The sequence below is a fragment of the Eurosta solidaginis genome, chromosome 4, assembly GCF_040869045.1.
Source record: "Eurosta solidaginis isolate ZX-2024a chromosome 4, ASM4086904v1, whole genome shotgun sequence".
Lineage (NCBI taxonomy): Eukaryota > Metazoa > Arthropoda > Insecta > Diptera > Tephritidae > Eurosta > Eurosta solidaginis.
The window spans coordinates 212,291,262-212,312,487 of NC_090322.1; the positions used below are offsets into that span (position 1 = coordinate 212,291,262).

A 21,226-nucleotide genomic window follows, 5' to 3' on the forward strand; every position below is an offset into this window, starting at 1 on the left:
GGCGAATCCTGTTCCATTAACAGCCGAGGCTCTGGCGACTTCGAGCTCCACATGGATCTAGGGGGTGGGAGAACGGAATGGCCCAGAAGGTCGCATTTGGTCATAACAAATCGTTCCCGAGATGGTCGGGCTTGGCAACGGAACGTACCGTATCTGCATCCGGCAAGGGCCATCAACATCGACAACGCTCCCTAAGGCCTTCGGGGAGTGTCCTTATCGCTACAACAACAAGAACATAGAGAGACGTTGATACATCAGAAGATTATTCGCTATTACTATACGCGAATAATCCAGAGGAGTATAGCAACAAACAAGTAAGAAAACCACAGTTTGATTTTAAAGCGCTGATTTTTACTCACTGAATATGTGAAAATTTTTACGTAATACAATGCCAACGTTATTTTTAAGTTCTTGTAAACTAATGTGGATACATAATCTATGCTATTTTCTTTTCATCAAAATATGGTAATTAGAAATGACCACCTTGTTAACAATACCAAATGGAAACTTTCAAAGCAGAATACCGAAGGGTGTTTTTAATTTTGTTAGCCGGTAATAAGAATATTGTAACCAGGCTAGAATAAAGGCGCTGAAAACATATTTTTACTCCTAGGGTTTTTAGCTACAGTTGTAACAACAGCGTTGGTTGATTGGTTATGGTTATAGGGCTTGCAGACAATAATATTTAAATTTTCCAAGATATACATATAAAACCAGCCAATTTAATTTTAGGCTGGCCGAGAATAACAAATTCATACAGACCGTGAGATATCCATTTGAAATGCACATAAGGGCTTTGTGTTTTCCAATACCTGATTGATATCCATTTTTTTTTATGTTCGGGATACCGTGACTGGAAACGTTGGCACATGCTGATGGTTTAAAAGGAATGGAAAGAATAGTGTCTTTTTTATACTGTTGGCAGAAAAGGATATCCGAGTGTGTGTGAAAGTCTCTATGATATTAGACCAAGAAATTTGCTCCTATCTGTAACGTGAGAAGATTTGTAGCTCATGATTGCCATTCTAACATAATACTTTCTGCTGGCGTTACATAAAATAGGCGTCGTCGTGATAGCAGATATAGGCAGCACGAGCTGTAGGGAGATACAGCTCAGCACGGTATGTGTAATAGAAGTTTTGATGTTTTCCTGTGTTACGTGATCATTTGACCTTCTATTTCTTTATCCGTCCTTGGAATTTATGTTATTATGACAGAACTTTTCTCAATCTCGCTCATTCGCTTCTATAGATCCCCAAAAGAGTCCCATACTCGCCCAAGCGCTCCTCGTCTTACGCATTAGCGGGGACCAAAAATATCTCTTATCAACTTCTGAGAAGACCCAGTAGCTTACTACACCTTGGCGGATTTCCTTTTTCCCCGAATCTTCTTAGAGGGTAAGCTCAGTTTTAAGCGATTAACAGCGTCTTTAATAAAATTCCATTGGGTTCGTGCGGATCGCCTACATTGGCTCCCTCTTTGGATTATCCGAGTTTTATTTACAATATTTTCGAAATTCACTCCACTCTGTTTTCCTATGACTTCGAAACGTTATTCTCTTCGCCGTCTTCTTAAAGGAAATGATGAAGCTCATATATGCATGATCTCAAAAGAAAGACTTTTCAAGAACCTTCCAGTGAAATTGTTTTTTGTATTCTGCTCCGAACTCAATGTAGCAGCAAGCAGATTGCTTGGTGTTGGACCAACATATGTACGAGTGCTTTGCCTGTTAGCCAATTGTAGACTACTCTGGAGATATATCAAAATATGGTTTCTTAATATAACAGCGCGACCTTGAAATTTTCAAATGAAGTAACCCCAGACCTCAAAAGGCAAGGCAAAAGCGCACATTTTGAGGTAAAGGTAGAGCGTTGATCCCTACGATATCATAGACCGAGATCTCACAACTGTTGAAATCAGCGGTAGCGTAGATTCAAGTGCAACGTCAAAACCCCGAATATACCGAAATGGAGCTGTAAATGTTTCAACACTAAGTATTCCGAATAAACAAGAAAGTTAAGGAAATGTTATGCTCAAAGCTAAGGAAAATGTCTTTGGACATGGCCAGTATTTATCTGTTCCTAAAGAAAAGAAGTACCAATAAAAACAATCATAAGACGTTAGAAGTAGAAAGTGGCATTGCGAAGCTAAAATCAGCTCAGGAGAAATAACGGTAACGTTCAGGGTACAAGCAGGCAACGATGTTGCCAGTATTGCAGATATACCTGCAACCCAGTAAAATGGTGTGGATTGAATATTCCTTAACTCTTTAAGGGGGTCAGCTCTATATGGCGCTAATGCCGGAGCTATGGTTCTCATTTGCAGGAAAGTTTTATGGTCACAGAGAGCTTGGATTAAACGTTTATTGCGCGGAAAAGCCAGCCAAGGTAAGGAAACACCTTAACTTGTCTATAATGTCTAATTTCCAAAGTGAAGTGAAGAGGCCTTTAGCATGTCATCCTCCTGCGTGGTGTATAATGTGCCAAAAGAGTTCACGATATACGGGGAAGTGTCAATATAAATCATTAAAGAGATTTATTTTACCCCCAAGTAATTTGTCTAGTTTTTTTTTTAGCGCCGAAAATGTTGTATAAGCCCAAAATTTCTTAGCAATACCATTTAATTTACAGAGCACAAATGCGGCATATCCCCAATGCAAGTAAAAATTAAATTTGTCAAAAGTAATTTGTCGAGCACATTCCTTCCATGTTCCAAAGCAAAATTTCCAAATTGGAAACTATTAATATATATACAGTTTTTTTATACGAAATTGGATAAGTCTTTTGTTTTAAGAATTCGTTGTTCTTTGTTGGGCATTTTTCTCTTTTTTTAAATCGGACGTTGATAAAATATTACGCAAAGGGAGTTCTCTTCTATTTATTGTGTTTGAAGTTTACGTTGCTGAAGGAAACTGTTTTTCTGTTTCGTCTCCTAATTCCCTCTGATATTATATCTCAATTTAGTTGCCCTTCTTTGTATAAACAGATACGCATATGTTGGGGTCCATTAGAGAAGTGTGGTGTCACTTGTACCATAGGGAGTTACGCTTTCTTAAACATTTGTAATGTGGCGGATTACATCAATTGAATCCATTTTCTTGTTGTTGCAAGTAATCGGTGGCCTTGAATGAAGCGCCTATTAGCGGAGGAGGGTGTACTTAACATTTCAACACATCAATAAATCACTAAACACGACACTCGCACTGGAGCATAAAAATTACTCAATTCACAAAAAGAATATCAAGAACATACAAGGGGAAAGGGAGAACATGGATTGCAAAAATAAAAATAAGTACTACAATATCAGCAACAATTGCGTGCAATCTGTATGGCAGGCAAGTGACACGCCTCCTCCAACTCTACATTTTACTGGAGGTGTTAGGATTTAAGTCATATAGATCAACATCCTTTTCATTATTCTACCATTACTACACCCAAAATATGATATATCCCATTTATATGGGAGGTGCCTCGCCCACTTCTTCCTCACCCCACATTTTCTTTGTGGTGTTAGGTATTGTCCTCATATAACTCCTTATTGAATTTCAATCTTATAGCATGAATACTTTTAGAGTTAAGCAGTATCAAAAATTCTATTTATATGGGAGAGTCCACGCCCCTTTTGTATATCGAGATTATTTTAGCCCACGACCATGTGGGTGTTTCAAATTTAGTTGTAATCGGTCGATACGTTTAGGTCGCAACCCGATCTATGCCCACATACATACATAGATAATTTGAATTTTATATACATACTAGAAGACCCGGCAGATGCTGTCCTGCCCTCCCCCCCCCCCCCCTTCCTCTTCACTTTTTCCTAATCCTTTTATTCACTCATCCCTCCGTATTTTTCGCTTCATCTATCTCCATCTTCGTCTCATTCTATCTCTTTCTCAATCTTCCTCTCTCTTTTCTCTTCTATCAATTTCTTCTCATTCTTCTGCATCCCTTATTGCCTGTCCCAGAGGATGGTATGTATTTTATTACAGTCCCAGTCCCTATCTCTCAGTTTAGATCAAACTACACACGGGGTGCAAAACAAATTCAAAATCGGTTCAGTAGTTTAGGAGTCCATCGCGGCCAAATATGGTGTGACACGTGTTTTTTTACATATTACGATATGCCGCCGCACAGTGGCATTTTTGCTTGGTTTAGACGCGAAAAAGTAAAAATTTTCCAGTCATATTTTTTTTAATTTCAACGCAGTTTGTTGTTAAAATGTCCACAGTATATAACGGTAATTATCATTTCTTATAATTATTGTTCTTCATTGAATAATCTGCTGTCAAACTGTGAGTTGTTGATGACGCGCTAAGTAGTACAATTTACAGGAGTGAAATAACGCGTGGTTTAAAATTAAAAAAAAATTTTGTGGTGAAACAAAAGCTAAAATATTGTTTGGCTATTTAATTTGGTGGCGGCTACCGTGGTGTAATGGTAGCGTGCTCCGCCTACCACACAGTATGCCCTGGGTTCACACCCCGGGCAAAACAACATCAAAAATAAGGTTTTTCAATTAGAGGAAAATTCTTCTAAGTGGGGTGGCCCCTCGGTAGTGTTTAGCAAGCGCTCCGGGTGTATTTCTGCCATGAAAAGCTCTCAGTGAAAACTCATCTGCCTTGCAGATGCCGTTCGGAATCGGAAAAAAACATGTAGATCCCGTCCGGCCAATTTGTAGGGAAAATCAAGAGGAGCACGACGCAAATTGGAAGAGAAGCTCGGCCTTAGATCTCTTCGGAGGTTATCGCGCCTTTATTTTTTATTTTTTACGTAATTATATTATTTTGCAAGTGTTCAAAAGTTGCTTGGTTGAGCATTTTTTAAGGAATTATGAATTTCTTAATGTGTATTATTTTTGTGCTGAAAATATACAAAACCGTGAAAAGGAAAGCCTGCTAAAAGTTTGAACCACTCTGTACCACAATAATTTAATATTACTACATATAACTCAAATGAATTGTTTTTAAGCTATTGCATAGATTTTATAGCGGGCTTGGCGACTAAATCAAAAAAAACAAGTAAGGAAGGTTAAGTTCGGGTGTAACCGAACATTACATACTCAGTTGAGAGCTATGGTGACAACATAAGGGAAAATAACCATGTAGGAAAATGAACCGAGGGAAACCCTGGAATGTGTTTGTATGACATGTGTATCAAATGAAAGGCATTAAAGAGTATTTTATGAGGGAGTGCGCCATAGTTCTATAGGTGGACGCCATTTAGGGATATAGCCATAAAGGTGGATCAGGGTTGACCCTAGAATGCGTTTGTACGATATGGGTATCAAATGAAAGGTATTAATGAGTATTTTAAAAGGGCGTGGACCTAAGTTCTATAGATGGACGCCTTTTCGAGATATCGCCGTAAAGATGGACCAGGGGTGACTCTAGAATGCGTTTGCACAATATGGGCATCAAACGAAAGGTGTTAATGAGTATTTTAAAAGGGAGTGGGCCTTAGTTCTATAGGTGGACGCCGTTTCGAGATATCGTCATAAAGGTGGACCAGGGGTGACTCTAGAATGCGTTTGTACAATATGGGCATCAAACGAATGGTGTTAATGAGTATTTTAAAAGGGAGTGGGCCTTAGTTCTATAGGTGGTCGCCTTTTCGAAATATCGCCATAAATGTGGACCAGGGGTGACTCTAGAATGCGTTTGTACGATATGGATATCAAATTAAAGGTATTAATGAGTATTTTAAAAGGGAGTAATCCTTAGTACCATAGGTGGACGCCGTTTCGAGATATCGCCATAAAGGTGGACCAGGGGTGACCCTAGAATTTGTTTGTACGATATGGGTATCAAATTAAAGGTATTAATGAGGGTTTTAAAAGGGAGTGGTGGTTGTTGTATAGGTGGTCGCATTTTCGAGATATCGCCATAAAGGTGGACCAGGGGTGACCCTAGAATTTGTTTGTACAATATGGGCATCAAAAGAAAGGTGATAATGAGTATTTTAAAATGGAGTATTCCTTAGTTCCATAGGTGGACGCCGTTTCGAGATATCGCCATAAAGGTGGAGCAGGGGTGACCCTAGAATTTGTTTGTACAATATGGGTATCAAAAGAAAGGTGTTAATGAGTATTTTAAAAGGGTGTGGGGCTTAGTTCTATAGGTGGACGCCTTTTCGAGATATCGCCATAAAGGTGGACCAGGGGTGACTCTAGAATGAGTTTGTACGATATGGGTATCAAATTAAAGGTATTAATGAGAGTTTTAAAAGGGAGTGGTGGTAGTTGTATATGTGAAGGCGTTTTCCAGATATCGACCAAAATGTGGACTAAGGTGACCCAGAACATTATCGGTTGGATACCGCTAATTTATTTATATATGTAATACCTGGCAAGATTTTAAGGGTGTTTTATTTCGCCCTGCAGAACTTTTTCATTTTCTTCTACTTAATATGGTAGGTGTCACAACCATTTTATAAAGTTTTTTCTAAAGTTATATTTCGCGTCAATAAAACAATCCAATTACCTTACCATGTTTCATCCCTTTTTTCGTATTTGGTATAGAATTATGGCATTTTTTTCATTTTTCGCAATTTTCGATATCGAAAAAGTGGGCGTGGTCATAGTCGGATTTCGTTCATTTTTCATACCAAGGTAAAGTGGGTTCAGATAAGTACGTGAACTGAGTTTAGTAAAGATATATCGATTTTTGCTCAAGTTATCGTGTTAACGGCCATGCGGAAGGACAGACGGACAACTGTGTATAAAAACTGGGCGTGGCATCAACCGATTTCGCCCATTTTCACAGAAAACAGTTAACGCCATAAAATCTATGCCCCTACCAAATTTCAAAAGGATTGGTTAATTTTTGTTCGATTTATGGCATTAAAAGTTTCCTAGACAAATTAAATGAAAAAGGGCGGAGCCACGCCCATTTTTAAATTTTCTTTTATTTTTGTATTTTGTTGCACCATATCATTACTGGAGTTGGATCTTGACATAATTTACTTATATACTGTAAAGATATTAAATTTTTTGTTAAAATTTTACTTTAAAAAAATTTTTTTTTTAAAAGTGGGCGTGGTCCTTCTCCGATTTTGCTAATTTTTATTAAGCGTACATGCAGTAATAAGAGTAACGTTCCTGCCAAATTTCATCATGATATCTTCAACGACTGCCAAATTACAGCTTGCAAAAGTTTTAAATTACCTTCTTTAAAAAGTGGGCGGTGCCACGCCCATTGTCCAAAATTTTACTAATTTTATATTTTGCGTCATAAGTTCAACTCATCTACCAAGTTTCGTCGCTCTATCGGTCTTTTGTAATGAATTATCGCACTTTTTCGGTTTTTCGAAATTTTCGATATCGAAAAAGTGGGCGTGGTTATAGTCCGATATCGTTCATTTTAAATAGCGATCTGAGATGAGTGCTCAGGAACCTACATACCAAATTTCATCAAGATACCTCAAAATTTACTCAAGTTATCGTGTTAACGGACGGACGGACGGACGGACGGACATGGCTCAATCAAATTTTTTTTCGATCCTGATTATTTTGATATATGGAAGTCTATATCTATCTCGATTCCTTTATATATGTACAACCAACCGTTATCCAATCAAACTTAATATACTCTGTGAGCTCTGCTCAACTGAGTATAAAAACCGTAACGGATATTTGTCAAAAAAGATCCGAAAAGGCTCGAAAAGGTTTGAAAAGATTCGAAAACGTTCATAAAGGTTCGGTGTTAGCAACAGGCCAAATACATAATATTGGATCTCTATCATAATCAGCGGTGGGCAGCTTACCAAATTGAGAATGTGTTAGTAAACACGAACGCGTAGCGAGCACGAAAGCAAAATCAATTATTTATTTAGTTTGATTTCAATGCTTGAACGATGGACATGTTTCACACGCAATCTTTGGTACTCTGTTTTAAGCGCGCGTGCGACACTTCCTTATCGTACGACCATTGAAATCAAACTAAAACAGAAACGGTATAATATAGAGACATTGCATAGACGAAAAATCGTGTGAGACAAGATTCACAAAATTCTAGTAGGTCACATTCACCACTTACCACAGCAGAATTTGTTAAACTACCACTGTATATATATGTTATTTAATAATTATTTGTACACTTTTTATTCAGCTAATGTGTTCAGAATTTTAACTTTTACTCACTAAAACTCCAATCAGTGTATTTCTGTGTTTAAATTATGTTAAACATTGTGTTAAAGTTTTTGGTGTGGTGAAAGTGACCTACTAGAATTTTGTTACGCTCCGCTGCTTTCCACTGAAGTTCGCGCATGCAATATCTTTATATTCAAAAAATTTTGCTAATATTTCAAATACCAAAGTGTAACGTAGTTTTATAGGGTTATCCAAATAGAGTTCATTGATGTTGGTGAGTTTGTTGCCTAACCTGTTGTAAGATAGGTTGGTATGTTGAAAGGATGCGACCCAGCTGTACAACTAATCTAACAGACCACATTTACGCCTACCAATTATCTCAGTGAAAGACCCAAACCCGGCTTCAGGATAGCAAAACAACAAGCTGTGATAATCTAAATTATGACTGGAAACTCTACAAGACGAGAATTAAAATCACACTTAAATCTCCTGGTACTCCGAGTATATTCTATCCCCCGTAACAGTGTCTATCTATGGGAGCTGTTAGTGTAGATTTCATCAACTGTGTTATCAACTGTATCCGTGTCGCTCCCCCTCTGGTTCTTTCTTGAAATACTACTGTGAAACCTCTGTTTATGAGTATAGTAATCAATTTCACTCACAGGACGTATGCCAAGAATACCGATATGCTCTTGGTTACACCTGGTGTTTTTGGCACACACCCCTTAGTTTTATGGTGTGAGTTCTGTCTATTTTTAGAGTACATTTTAGTCAATTTATAGCAAGTTTAGGAAAGTTCCTTTACGGCTGGAAAGGAAATGCAAAATACTGACTTCCTTTACCATATACGCCAAAGGAGCTTTTAGTTTTCACTAAGCTTTCTCAGGCTGAGTAGTGGGGTTCATATTGAATAGGGTATACAGGTCAGTGTTAATCAAAATTACGTCTTCTTCCCAAACGATCGCTTACTTATCTCCCATATTTATTTTTATTGCGTATATACATGGCAACTATTCAGTATGCGTTTGTGTGTGTATATTGTCCTTTAGGGCTGTGCTCATTGATGTTGTGTACATACCGGGCAGTGTTGACGTGTGTGTAGATGTTGCTATATTCGCCACAGTAAATTCACTGGTTTTGACAGAAACAGCAGATTTTGACGTCAATAGAGATTGTTTACAAAATCATGATTGCCACACTAAGAGAACGGTGTAAACTGTCAGGAAAGTTACGCTGAACGTACACTGTAAAAAACATACTTGGCGATTTACCGAGGGAATTTAGACCAAGCTTCTTTCCAAAGGCAGATGCATTTTCACTGTGAAGCTTTTTATGGAAGAAAAACACTCGGAGTGTTTGCCTAATTATTTCCAAGGGGCGAATTGAAAAAACTTTTTTCGAAATTTTTGAAGTGGAGTTGAACCCAAGACCCTCCGTGTAGTGAGCGGAGCACGCTACCACCACACCACGGCAGTCGCCAACATTCACAGTGCTGTTTGAAAAATCGACTGCAACTCATAATGGTTTATAACGAAGCTATGATATCTATAAAATTATCAGGAAGGAGCCACTTTCATAGATCTCATATTAGTGCGCCCTACGTTGGGCGCAATTTTGACTTAGTATGTAAATTTTCAAAGAAACAAAAATTGGACATTTCGATAAAGACTTAGCAAGTAGAAAAATAATAGGATTGCAAAAGCGGGCCTTTGACATTTAAGAGGAAAGAGATTGTCCTTAAAAAGATCTTTATCCTAAGATTTTCCTTAGATACGGAAAATCGGATCTCACATGCCAACTGAAAATTGGTTTCTTAAAGCGCAGCTATTTATAGACTACTTCCTCTGCCAACGCTGACTAGAAGTTAGCCATTTAAATTTGCAGATTTATCAAATTCATGAGCACAGCTTATTTTTAAGAAAAAATTCACCATCCGCCCGGCACTATTTAGATATGCCAAAAAAAAGTGTGAGCATATCATGAATACCAGCACATCATACATACATATATACATTAATGCAATTTTTTATACTCAGTTGAGCAGAGCTCACAGAGTATATTAAGTTTGATTGGATAACGGTTGGTTGTACATATATAAAGGAATCGAGATAGATATAGACTTCCATATATCAAAATAATCAGGATCGAAAAAAAATTTGATTGAGTCATGTCCGTCCGTCCGTCCGTCCGTCCGTCCGTTAACACGATAACTTGAGTAAATTTTGAGGTATCTTGATGAAACTTGGTATGTAGGTTCCTGAGCCCTCATCTCAGATCCCTATTTAAAATGAACGATATCGGACTATAACCACGCCCACTTTTTCGATATCGAAAATTTCGAAAAACCGAAAAAGTGCGATAATTCATTACAAAAGACAGCTAAAGCGACGAAACTTGGTAGGTGAGTTGAACTTATGACGCAGAATAGAAAATTAGTAAAATTTTGGACAATGGGCGTGGCACCGCCCACTTTTAAAAGAAGGTAATTTAAAACTTTTACAAGCTGTAATTTGGCAATCGTTCAAGATATCATGATGAAATTTGGCAGAAACGTTACTCCTATTACTATATGTACGCTTAATAAAAATTAGCAAAATCGGAGAAGGACCACGCCCACTTTTAAAAAAAAATTTTTTTTAAGTAAAATTTTAACAAAAAATTTAATATCTTTACAGTATATAAGTAAATTATGTCAACATTCAACTCCAGTAATGTTATGGTGCAACAAAATACAAAAATAACAGAAAATTTCAAAATTAATTAAATTAATAATAATTTGTATAGGATACTTTTAACGCCATAAGTCGAACAAAAATTAACCAATCCTTTTGAAATTTTGTAGGGGCATAGATTTTATGACACTAACTGTTTTCTGTGAAAATGGGCGAAATCGGTTGATGCCACGCCCAGTTTTTATACACAGGCGTCCGTCTGTCCTTCCGCATGGCCGTTAACACGATAACTTGGGCAAAAATCGACATATCTTTAATGAACTTAGTTCACGTGCTTACTTGAACTCACTTTATCTTGGTATGAAAAATGAACGAAATCCGATTATGACCACGCCCACTTTTTCGATATCGAAAATTACGAAAAATGAAAAAATGCCATAATTCTCTACCAAATACGAAAAAAAGGATGAAACATGGTAAGGTAATTGGATTGTTTTATTGACGCGAAATATAGCTTTAGAAAAAACTTTATAAAATGGTTGTGACACCTATCATATTAAGTAGAAGAAAATGAAAAAGTTCTGCAGGGGGAAATAAAAAACCCTTAAAATCTGGGCAGGTATTACATATATAAATAAAGTAGCGGTATCCAACATATGATGTTCTGGGTCACCCTGGCCCACATTTTGGTCGATATCTGGAAAACGCCTTCACACCACTCCCTTTTAAAACTCTCATTAATACCTTTAATTTGATACCCATATCGTACAAACTCATTCTAGAGTCACCCCTGGTCCACCTTTATGGCGATATCTCGAAAAAGCGAACACCTATAGAACGAAGGCCCACTCCCTTTTAAAAATACTCATTAACACCTTTCATTTGATACCCATATCTTACAAACAATGTCTATAGTCACCCCTGGTCCACCTTTATTACAATACCTCGAAAAGGCGTCCACCTATAGAACTAAGGGCCACTTTCTTTTAAGATACTCATTAACTCCTTTTGTTTGATACCCATATTACATATCCACCTTTATGGCGATATCTCGAAACGGCGTCCACCTATGGAACTAAGGATGACTCCCTTTTAAAATACTCATTAACACGTTTCTTTTGATACCCATATTGTACAAACAAATTCTAGGGTCACCCCTGGTCCACCTTTATGGCGATATCTCGAAAATGCGACCACCTATACAACAACCACCACTTCCTTTTAAAACCCTCATTAATACTTTTAATTTGAAACCCATATCGTACAAACAAAGTCTAGAGTCACCCCTGGTCCACATTTATTACGTTACCTCGAAAAGGCGTCCACCTATAGAACTAAGGTCCACTCACTTTTAAAATACTCATTAACTCCTTTTGTTTGATACCCATATTACATACCCACCTTTATGGCGATATCTCGAAACGGCGTCCACCTATGGAACTAAGGATTACTCCCTTTTAAAATACTCATTAACACGTTTCTTTTGATACCCATATTGTACAAACAAATTCTAGGGTCACCCCTGGTCCACCTTTATGGCGATATCTCGAAAATGCGACCACCTATACAACAACCACCACTCCCTTTTAAAACCCTCATTAATACTTTTAATTTGAAACCCATATCGTACAAACAAAGTCTAGAGTCACCCCTGGTCCACCTTTATTGCGATACCTCGAAAAGGCGTCCACCTATAGAACTAAGGGCCACTCCCTTTTAAGATACTCATTAACTCCTTTTGTTTGATACCCATATTGCACGAACGAATTCTAGAGTCACCCCTGGCCCACCTTTATGGCGATATCCCGAAACGGCGCCCACCTGTAGAACTAAGGCCCACTCCCATTTAAAATACTCATTAACACCTTTCGTTTGATACCCATATTGTACAAACAAATTCTAGGGTCACCCCTGGTCCACCTTTATGGCGATATCTCGAAACGGCGTTCACCTATGGAACTAAGGATTACTCTCTTTTAAATACTCATTAACACCTTTCATTTGATACCCATATCGTAGAAACGCATTCTAGAGTCACCCCTGGTTCACCTTTATGGCGATATCTCGAAAAGGCGACCACCTATACAACAACCACCACTCCCTTTTAAAACCCCCATTAATACCTTTAATTTGATACCCATATCGTACAAACACATTCTAGAGTCACCCCTGGTCCACCTTTATGGCGATATTTCGAAACGGCATCCACCTATAGAACTAAGGCCCACTCCCTTTTAAAATACTCATTAACACCATTCGTTTGATGCCCATATTGTACAAACAAATTCTAGGGTCACCCCTGGTCCACCTTTGTGGTGATATCTCAAAACGGCGTCCACCTATGGAACTAAGGATTACTCCCTTTTAAAATACTCATTAACACCTTTCATTTGATACCCATATCGTAGAAACGCATTCTAGAGTCAACCCTGATCCACCTTTATGGCTATATCCCTAAATGGCGTCCACCTATAAAACTAAGGCCCACTCCCTTTTAAAATACACATTAACACCATTCGTTTGATGCCCATATTGTACAAACAAATTCTAGGGTCACCCCTGGTCCACCTTTGTGGCGATATCTCAAAACGGCGTCCACCTATGGAACTAAGGATTACTCCCTTTTAAAATACTCATTAACACCTTTCATTTGATACCCATATCGTAGAAACGCATTCTAGAGTCAACCCTGATCCACCTTTATGGCTATATCCCTAAATGGCGTCCACCTATAGAACTAAGGCCCACTCCCTTTTAAAATACTAATTAACACCATTCGTTTGATGCCCATATTGTACAAACAAATTCTAGGGTCACCCCTGGTCCACCTTTGTGGCGATATCTCAAAACGGCGTCCACCTATGGAACTAAGGATTACTCCCTTTTAAAATACTCATTAACACCTTTCATTTGATATTCATATCGTAGAAACGCATTCTAGAGTCAACCCTGATCCACCTTTATGGCTATATCCCTAAATGGCGTCCACCTATGGAACTATGGCCCACTCCCTCATAAAATACTCTTTAATGCCTTTCATTTGATACACATTCCAGGGTTTCTCTCGTTTCATTTTCCTACATGGTTATTTTCCCTTGTGTTGTCACCATAGTTCTCAACTGAGTATGTAATGTTCGGTTACACCCGAACTTAACCTTCCTTACTTGTTTTTAATGGAATATAAAGCGATAAGAGGCAAGAGAAAATAGGTATAAATATTGGGCAAATAACTTCAAGAGCTTTATAATATTAGTGGCTAAACCCAACGACAGTTTAATCAAAGATTTTATTAAGTCTAGAAGTCCGTATAATAACTTTGTCTTGAAGATAAAATGTATAAATTGATTAGAGTAGCTTTAATTGTGCTTATATTTGCCACAGCAGCTGAGCATGAAAGGGTAGAAGGATATCATTTGAACGAGGGTACAACTCAAAGCATACCTAAAAGTAGCAAAAAACTGGAAGAAACCCAAACAAAACGAAATGACATGTCCACGAGCCATTCAGTTAATACTGAACAGTTTATATCGTATACTACTACCATAAAACCGAGAAATGTTGGTAATGCTAGCAGTCATCCAAATATGTACTAAAAAATTTCATGTCCGGAGCACGGTATTCATTTGAAACCAAACGAGTGTGGCTGCGAAAATGGATATCATTTCAAAGCGAATAAAACTCGACGCATTCCTCAAAATATGGAACGACTATATTTAAATATACATTATGCATCTAAAAGTGTTGCATCTAAACCATATGAAAAGTCAAGAGCTTATACCAGCATAACCGAGCACCCAAGTTCACATGCCGTGCCATGAATGTATCTATAATGTTTAAAAGTGTATCAATAATATTTTGTGTTACTAAAAAAAATTTAAAATAAAAACATTTCAAGTAAAATCATATAAGATAAAAGCGTCTTAAATATAAAATGATAGAGGATAAAAGCGTCTGGAATATATTTTTTGTTTCGACTCTGACCTTAAAAAACATTGTCTGTATCGTGTTATACGATCGGTGACCGAATTCAATTTTTTAATTCGCGATAGCGCTTAGATTGTGATTTGGATTGGGGTAATACGTGAAATAGTGACTAAAAGATCTTCTTAGATTCCTTATGTACTAAAATACTAAAAGCTTGACAGATTAATATTTGTCATTTGAGTGAAATTGGTATATGATCGTTCAACATGATGCGGGCCCAGTATGTCTGTACTCAGAAGTGGTTGGTGTAAATCGATGTGGTGTCCTACTCGCAAGAGGCTACGTTGGGGCTAGTCAAAAAATAGTCCAAATTATGTTGGGATTGTAGAAATATGATTGAAAAGTTAAACAAAAAATTCTTCTAATCAATGAAAAGTTTTATACCCAGCAGACTTTGTTTTGACTGAAAATTGGTTTGTATACATTTCAAAAGCGAACCTCGCTTCTTTTCTTAATTTATTTTCTTACGACTCCCAAACCCATTCCTTATCTAACTACAGCTCTCACTCCCACACTCACTCAATTATATATTGTATCTTATATATAGGTCACTTGGTGTATCTGCTTCACCTGATCGCCCGATTTCAATATCTTTGTTTTAATAAACCACAATGAAACTATATGACACTACTACAGGTAAAATTTTTAAAATCGCATTCATCGTTACATATAAGATATAGGTAGCTGATTGACACGTTCTTCAGCCCAATATACATATGTGATATATATACTTTCTCAGTAGAGACATTCAGCAAAAAAGGATTTTTTTTGTCTCTGCGTTCTTGTCCCATTCACTTTCCCGAGTTTTCTCTTTTCCACTTCCACTTAGTTTCTCCCCTTCAACCTCCGTCAATTTTTCTTCTCCTCTTTCCTTTCTCTAGGCTCCTCCCGTTCCTATCTTCCACTCGACCTTTCACCATTTTCTACTCCCACTTCCTTTTCCCTCTCTCATCCACTCAACCTTCTCTTTCCTACCGTCTCCAACTCCCACTCCTATCCTTATTTTTCTTCTTCTTTTTTTTTGTTCGTCCCATCTTGGGTTGTAAAGTTACCAATATATTTTGCATTCGGTTTTATATGTAAAATTAACCTCACTATTCGCACCATCCTGGTTCCGAAGAAAAATGTCAGTAGTATTAAGCTTGTCGAAGAGGAACCCCTATAAATAGAGTATTTTCGAATAAGTCGGCCACTGCTGGTTCACTTCCCGGAGAGAAGAGGTTCTTAAATAGTATATTGATCAAAGACGTAGCCCGGTACCAAATCTCAAGCAAATCGCATCAATAATTCGATTTTTTAGAGTAGGTCCGCCCCTTGTCCTCTTGCTGGAGAGCAAGTTTCTCAAATGGTCCACTTTCCTGAAGGAAAAGTTTTCAAAATAATAAGCTAGTCAAAGAAGTGCCCCGGCACCAAATTTCAAGTATATCGCACAGTAATTATTTTTTGTTTTTAGTACAGGTCGGCCCCGGCTAACTTCCCTGAAAGATAAGAAAGAAAGTGAACCCAAATGTGAATCTCAAGCATCCTTAAATCCCACCGAAGAAACATAAAGAATTTCATCAAATGTCCAGTTTTTTAGGAGGAATTCAGTTACAAACACACTTACAGAAGAAACATATATCTTAAGATAAGAAATTCTTACTCATTTAATAGAAATTTTCCTCAACTAAAAGAAAATTTTTTTTGGAAGTTTATTCCTCATTTTAGATAAATGTTTTTTTTTTTTTTTTGGTAAATATATACACAAATTGTACTTATATATACATATATATGCTAGTAACAGAGCTCCGGGATGACTCTAAAACAATTAAAAGGGTCTCATAATAATTTTTACTTGAAAGAGAAATAAACTTCGTTCACTCTAAGAGAAAACGATAGCAAAGAAAGATAAATAAGATCTTTAATTTTTTGTGGGGAGCACCATTATACCTTGTTTCTATAGATGGATTCCTTAAAAATACCTTCTAACCAGAAGCATAAGCGGCCATTCACGTAACATAGTCAAGGCAACCAAAACACTTCTCTCGAATATTATCTAAGCCATATTATACTGTTTCAAAGATAAACAAAACCCTTTACTATCCTGAAACTGTGGATGCCAGCACTTTGTTAAATTGAGCTCTCTCTTGATAATCGACCACTCGAATAATACAGTTTTACAGCGAACAGCAGCGCTAAGAAGCCTACTCTTCTCGCATTGTACCAGGACCAGTCGTGCAATTGAATAACGGAACAATCCTCTGGAAAGAAAAACCTTAAAAGGAGCAAATAAGCAGACAGATAAAAAACGCTTGAAAGTCTTTAGCACAGGGAGCAGAGAAAAAACTTTTAGGATGTGGCAAGAACGATTGGAAAATTAACAACATGGCAGACAGATGGACAGCGAAACTAATCACAGGCCATTGTTGTTTTTGGCGACCTGTTGCTTTAGATATTATTTATGTTTTGCCAGCTTTAGGTCGATACCCGTGATTAAAACACTGGTTTTTATTTTGTTACCGATATATTTCGGTTACACTTCGGTAACCGCCTTGAATCACAGACCTTGAAACATGGACCACCAGAAGCTTTAGTGAAGTAAATTGTTATGTTACCTGAATGCTCCCTGGGCAAGGGTACTTCAAAAAATACCTGCACAGTGTAGAAAGGCCGAAGATACTAAGTGAGTTGGAAAAACCCAGAAATTCCCTGGTAAAGAGTCGGCCATATCACAGTGGATAATGTTTTGGCAACAATGTTGTGTGTCCCAGAAGAGTTTCAACAAATCAGCAATTTCATAGAAACCACACTCAGAGCAAAAAAGCAGAACCTGGACGCACGAACAAAAGAAAGCTCTTAAGAAACAAAAGGCGTTCCCGGGAAGCGCAACGGTTCTAAAGGGGGTGATATTTAGTCCACGGATTGTTATGGTGCATTAGACATTTTCCATTCCAACCCGAGATAAAAAAATAAATAAAATTATTATAATAACCAATTAAAACACGAGCCCTTGTATTAAGTTCAATTACTCTTATTTTATGAGAATACGCCAGAATCCTGAAACCTTGTTTAATTCTGAACGACTCGGAGGGGTTTTCCCCTAATCCGACTGACAGAACCTTTCCATGTACTACAAGACAATTTTTTCCCTCGTATAGGGAGTCGAATCTGAAATGTCCGCTATCTGCCTAGCCGGTACAGTGAAAAAAAAGATAGTCTGTTTTAGAAAAAACTCTTATTTTGGAGCCCTGATTATTGAAATATTCATCGTTTCAACGGAAATGGTACATATTTATCAAATAAGTACAATATTTATTTTGCCTTACAGGGTAAATACAAAAATTCATTGATAAGCAACAGCTGCCGCGTCGGATTTTTTCTCTCTATGAAAGGAATTGGCATGGCTAATGCTTGAATTCATCACATTTTTGTTCTTAATAGTAAAGTGTGAAAAGTTCAGGCAGCGGCATGTGCGTCAGAGAGTTTCAATAAATTTTGTCATCCATTTTTATTTGAGGGAGCAATCATTTAGAACGTATGCATAGTAGCCGAAAATGATTGCCTATGTGCCTGTTTTTTACTAAATATTTCAATGGCGCTATGAGGCATGCCTCAAAATGTGGCATACTGCGCTTGGAGACGAATTGCACACTCGTTGGTTGTATATACATTTACAGTACCTAGAAGAAAACTGTGCGTCTTACATTGCTTTTGGCAGTTGCACTAGATGTTTCACTTATTCGCTTAAGTTTTGTTGTTCCCAATTTAGAATTATATTTGGATTTTATGTACAAGTTTACAAACGCAGTGGCGCTATTTTTTTTTACAGGCAGAATGCTTTTCTGAATTGCCAACAGAGACAATTTAGTAAATTTCTTTAACATTCATTTTTATATGAAAAATACTAACATTTATGTATAATAGCTGTGCTTTTTTTCACATCTATATACGTTTACGCTTAAACTTTATATGGACTGCTAAGCGACAAACTTTAAATGCACCTCTGAAATCGCTACGCATAAAATAAGTACTACTAAATTTCAATGCACATTATACTCAGATGTAACTAAAATATGCCCTGGGTTCGAACCCCGGGCAAAGCAACATCAAAATTTTAGAAATAAGGTTTTTAAATTAGAAGAAAATTTTTCTAAGCGGGGTCGCCCCTCGGCAGTGTTTGGCAAGCGCTCCGGGTGTATTTCTGCCATGAAAACCTCTCAGTGAAAACTCATCTGCCTTGCAGATGCCGTTTGGAGTCGGCATAAAACATGTAGGTCCCGTCCGGCCAATTTGTAGGGAAAATCAAGAGGAGCACGACGCAAATTGGAAGAGAAGCTCGGCCTTAGATCTCTTCGGAGGTTATCGCGCCTTACATTTATTTTTATTTTTAACTGAAATATGTGTCTATGTTTCACCCTCTACACTAATTCTATGTATTCTATGCGCGTCCACTATTTATCAAAACTGATTCAGTTGTCACCTGATCGAAATACTCGCAATCAGATCGATCACGTTGTGATAGACGGACGGCATGCCTCCAGTGTTTTAGATGTGCGCACGATCCGAGGACATAACATCGATTCGGACCATTATCTCGTTGCAGCCAAAATACGCACCCGCCTCAACGTGGCTAAAACCAAGGAACAAAAAACACAAGGAAAGCTAGACGTCGAAAAGCTTCAATCACAACAGACAGCCAATGATTTCGCAACTCGACTCTCACACCTCCTCTCTGAGGTCACAACTCATCCTGAAAGAATACAGGAGCAGTGGGAGCATATCTCCAAAGCACTTCGTACTGCCGCCGAGGAAAAAATTGGTTACCGGTGGCCACGAAAAACAACTGGTACGATGAAGAATGCCGCGTTGCAACCGAAAGAAAAGACGCTGCCTACAGGGATACGTTAAAAGCGAGCGCGACAAGAGGAGTGTGTGAACGCTATCGTGAGTTGAAAAGGGAAGCGAGACGCCTTTTCAGGAAGAAAACAGCAGAAGCAGAAAGGCGTGAGTGCGGGTAGCTTGAGCTGTTAGCCACCAGGAATAACGCACGAAAATTCTACCAAAAAATACGGCGACAGACGGAAGGTTTTAAGACCGGGGTAAATTCCTGTACGAATGAAAACGGCGACCTGGTAACTGATGTCCAGAGAGTGCTGAGATTATGGAGGGAATACTTCTCTGCTCTCCTAAATGGAAGCAGCAATTCACCGCGCAGAGATGAAGAACCCGATTCCGCAATCGATGATGATGGAATATATGTCCCCCCGCCCGATTATGACGAAGTTAGAATAGCAATAACCAGATTGAAAAACAACAAGGCCGTAGGCGCTGATGGATTGCCTGCGGAGCTATTCAAGTACGGCGCCGAGGAGTTGGTAAGGCGCATGCAGCAACTTCTTAGCAAAATATGGGCGGACGAGTGCATGCCCGACGGTTGGAATCTAAGTGTTCTTTGCCCAGTCCGCAAGAAGGGGAATACTGCAAAATGCACCAACTATCGTGGAATCAGCCTTCTTAGTATCGCATATAAGGTCCTTTCAAGTGTATTGTGCGATAGATTGAAGCCTACCGAGAACCGGCTTATTGGACCTTATCAGTGCGGCTTCAGACCTGGTAAATCTACCATCGACCAGATTTTCACAATGCGCCAAATCTTGGAAAAAACCCGTGAAAAGAGAATCGACCCATATCACCTCTTCGTCGACTTTAAAGCCGCCTTCGACAGCACGAAAAGGAGCTGCCTATATGCCGCTATGTCTGAATTTGGTTTCCCCGCAAAACTTATACGGCTGTGCAAAATGACGTTGAGCAACACCATCAGCTCAGTCAGAATTGAGAAGGACCTCTCCGATCCGTTCCAAACTAAACGAGGTTTCAGACAGGGTGACCCCCTATCGTGCGATTTCTTTAATTTGATGCTGGAGAAAATTATACTAGCTGCAGAACTTAACCGCACTGGAACAATATACTATAAAAGCGTGCAATTACTGGCATATGCTGATGACATTGATATCATCGGCCGAAACACCCGCGCTGTTAGTTCTGCTTACTCCAAACTGGAAAAAGAAGCGTTAAGATGGGTTTGATGGTGAATGAGGACAAAACGAAGTACCAGCTGTCATCCAGCAAAGAGTCAGCGCATACGCGCCTTGGCAACCACCCTACTGCTGGCAGCCATAATTTCGAAATAGTAAAAGACTTCGTTTATTTGGGAACCAGCATCAACACTAGCAACAACATCAGCTCTGAAATACAGTGAAGAATCAATCTTGCCAGTAAATGCTACTTTGGACTAGGTAGGCAATTGAAAAGTAAAGTCCTCTCTCGGCGAACGAAAGTCATGCTATATGGGGCAGAAGTATGGACCATTACAACAGCAGATGAAGCGGCTTTGGGAGTGTTCGAGAGAAAAGTTCTTCGAAAGATTTATGGACCCCTACGCGTTGGCGATGGCGAGTACCGAAGAAGATTTAATGATGAGCTGTACGAGCTATACGCAGACATCA

The 21,226-nt window shown here is 38.4% G+C and overlaps 2 protein-coding genes across 2 annotated transcripts in view; both read right to left on the bottom strand.

Annotated features, from left to right (window-relative positions):
* The window catches only part of mew (multiple edematous wings), a 509,649-nt gene that overhangs the window by 332,553 nt on the left and 155,870 nt on the right, over positions 1-21,226 (bottom strand). The gene's annotated exons all lie outside the window — the stretch shown is intronic.
* Positions 3,894-21,226, bottom strand: part of LOC137250949 (protein transport protein Sec24C-like) — a 207,757-nt gene continuing 190,424 nt past the window's right edge. The window contains exon 7 of the mRNA XM_067784716.1: positions 3,894-3,903. The gene's annotated coding sequence lies outside the window, so the exon portion shown is untranslated. The remainder of the gene's footprint in view (positions 3,904-21,226) is intronic.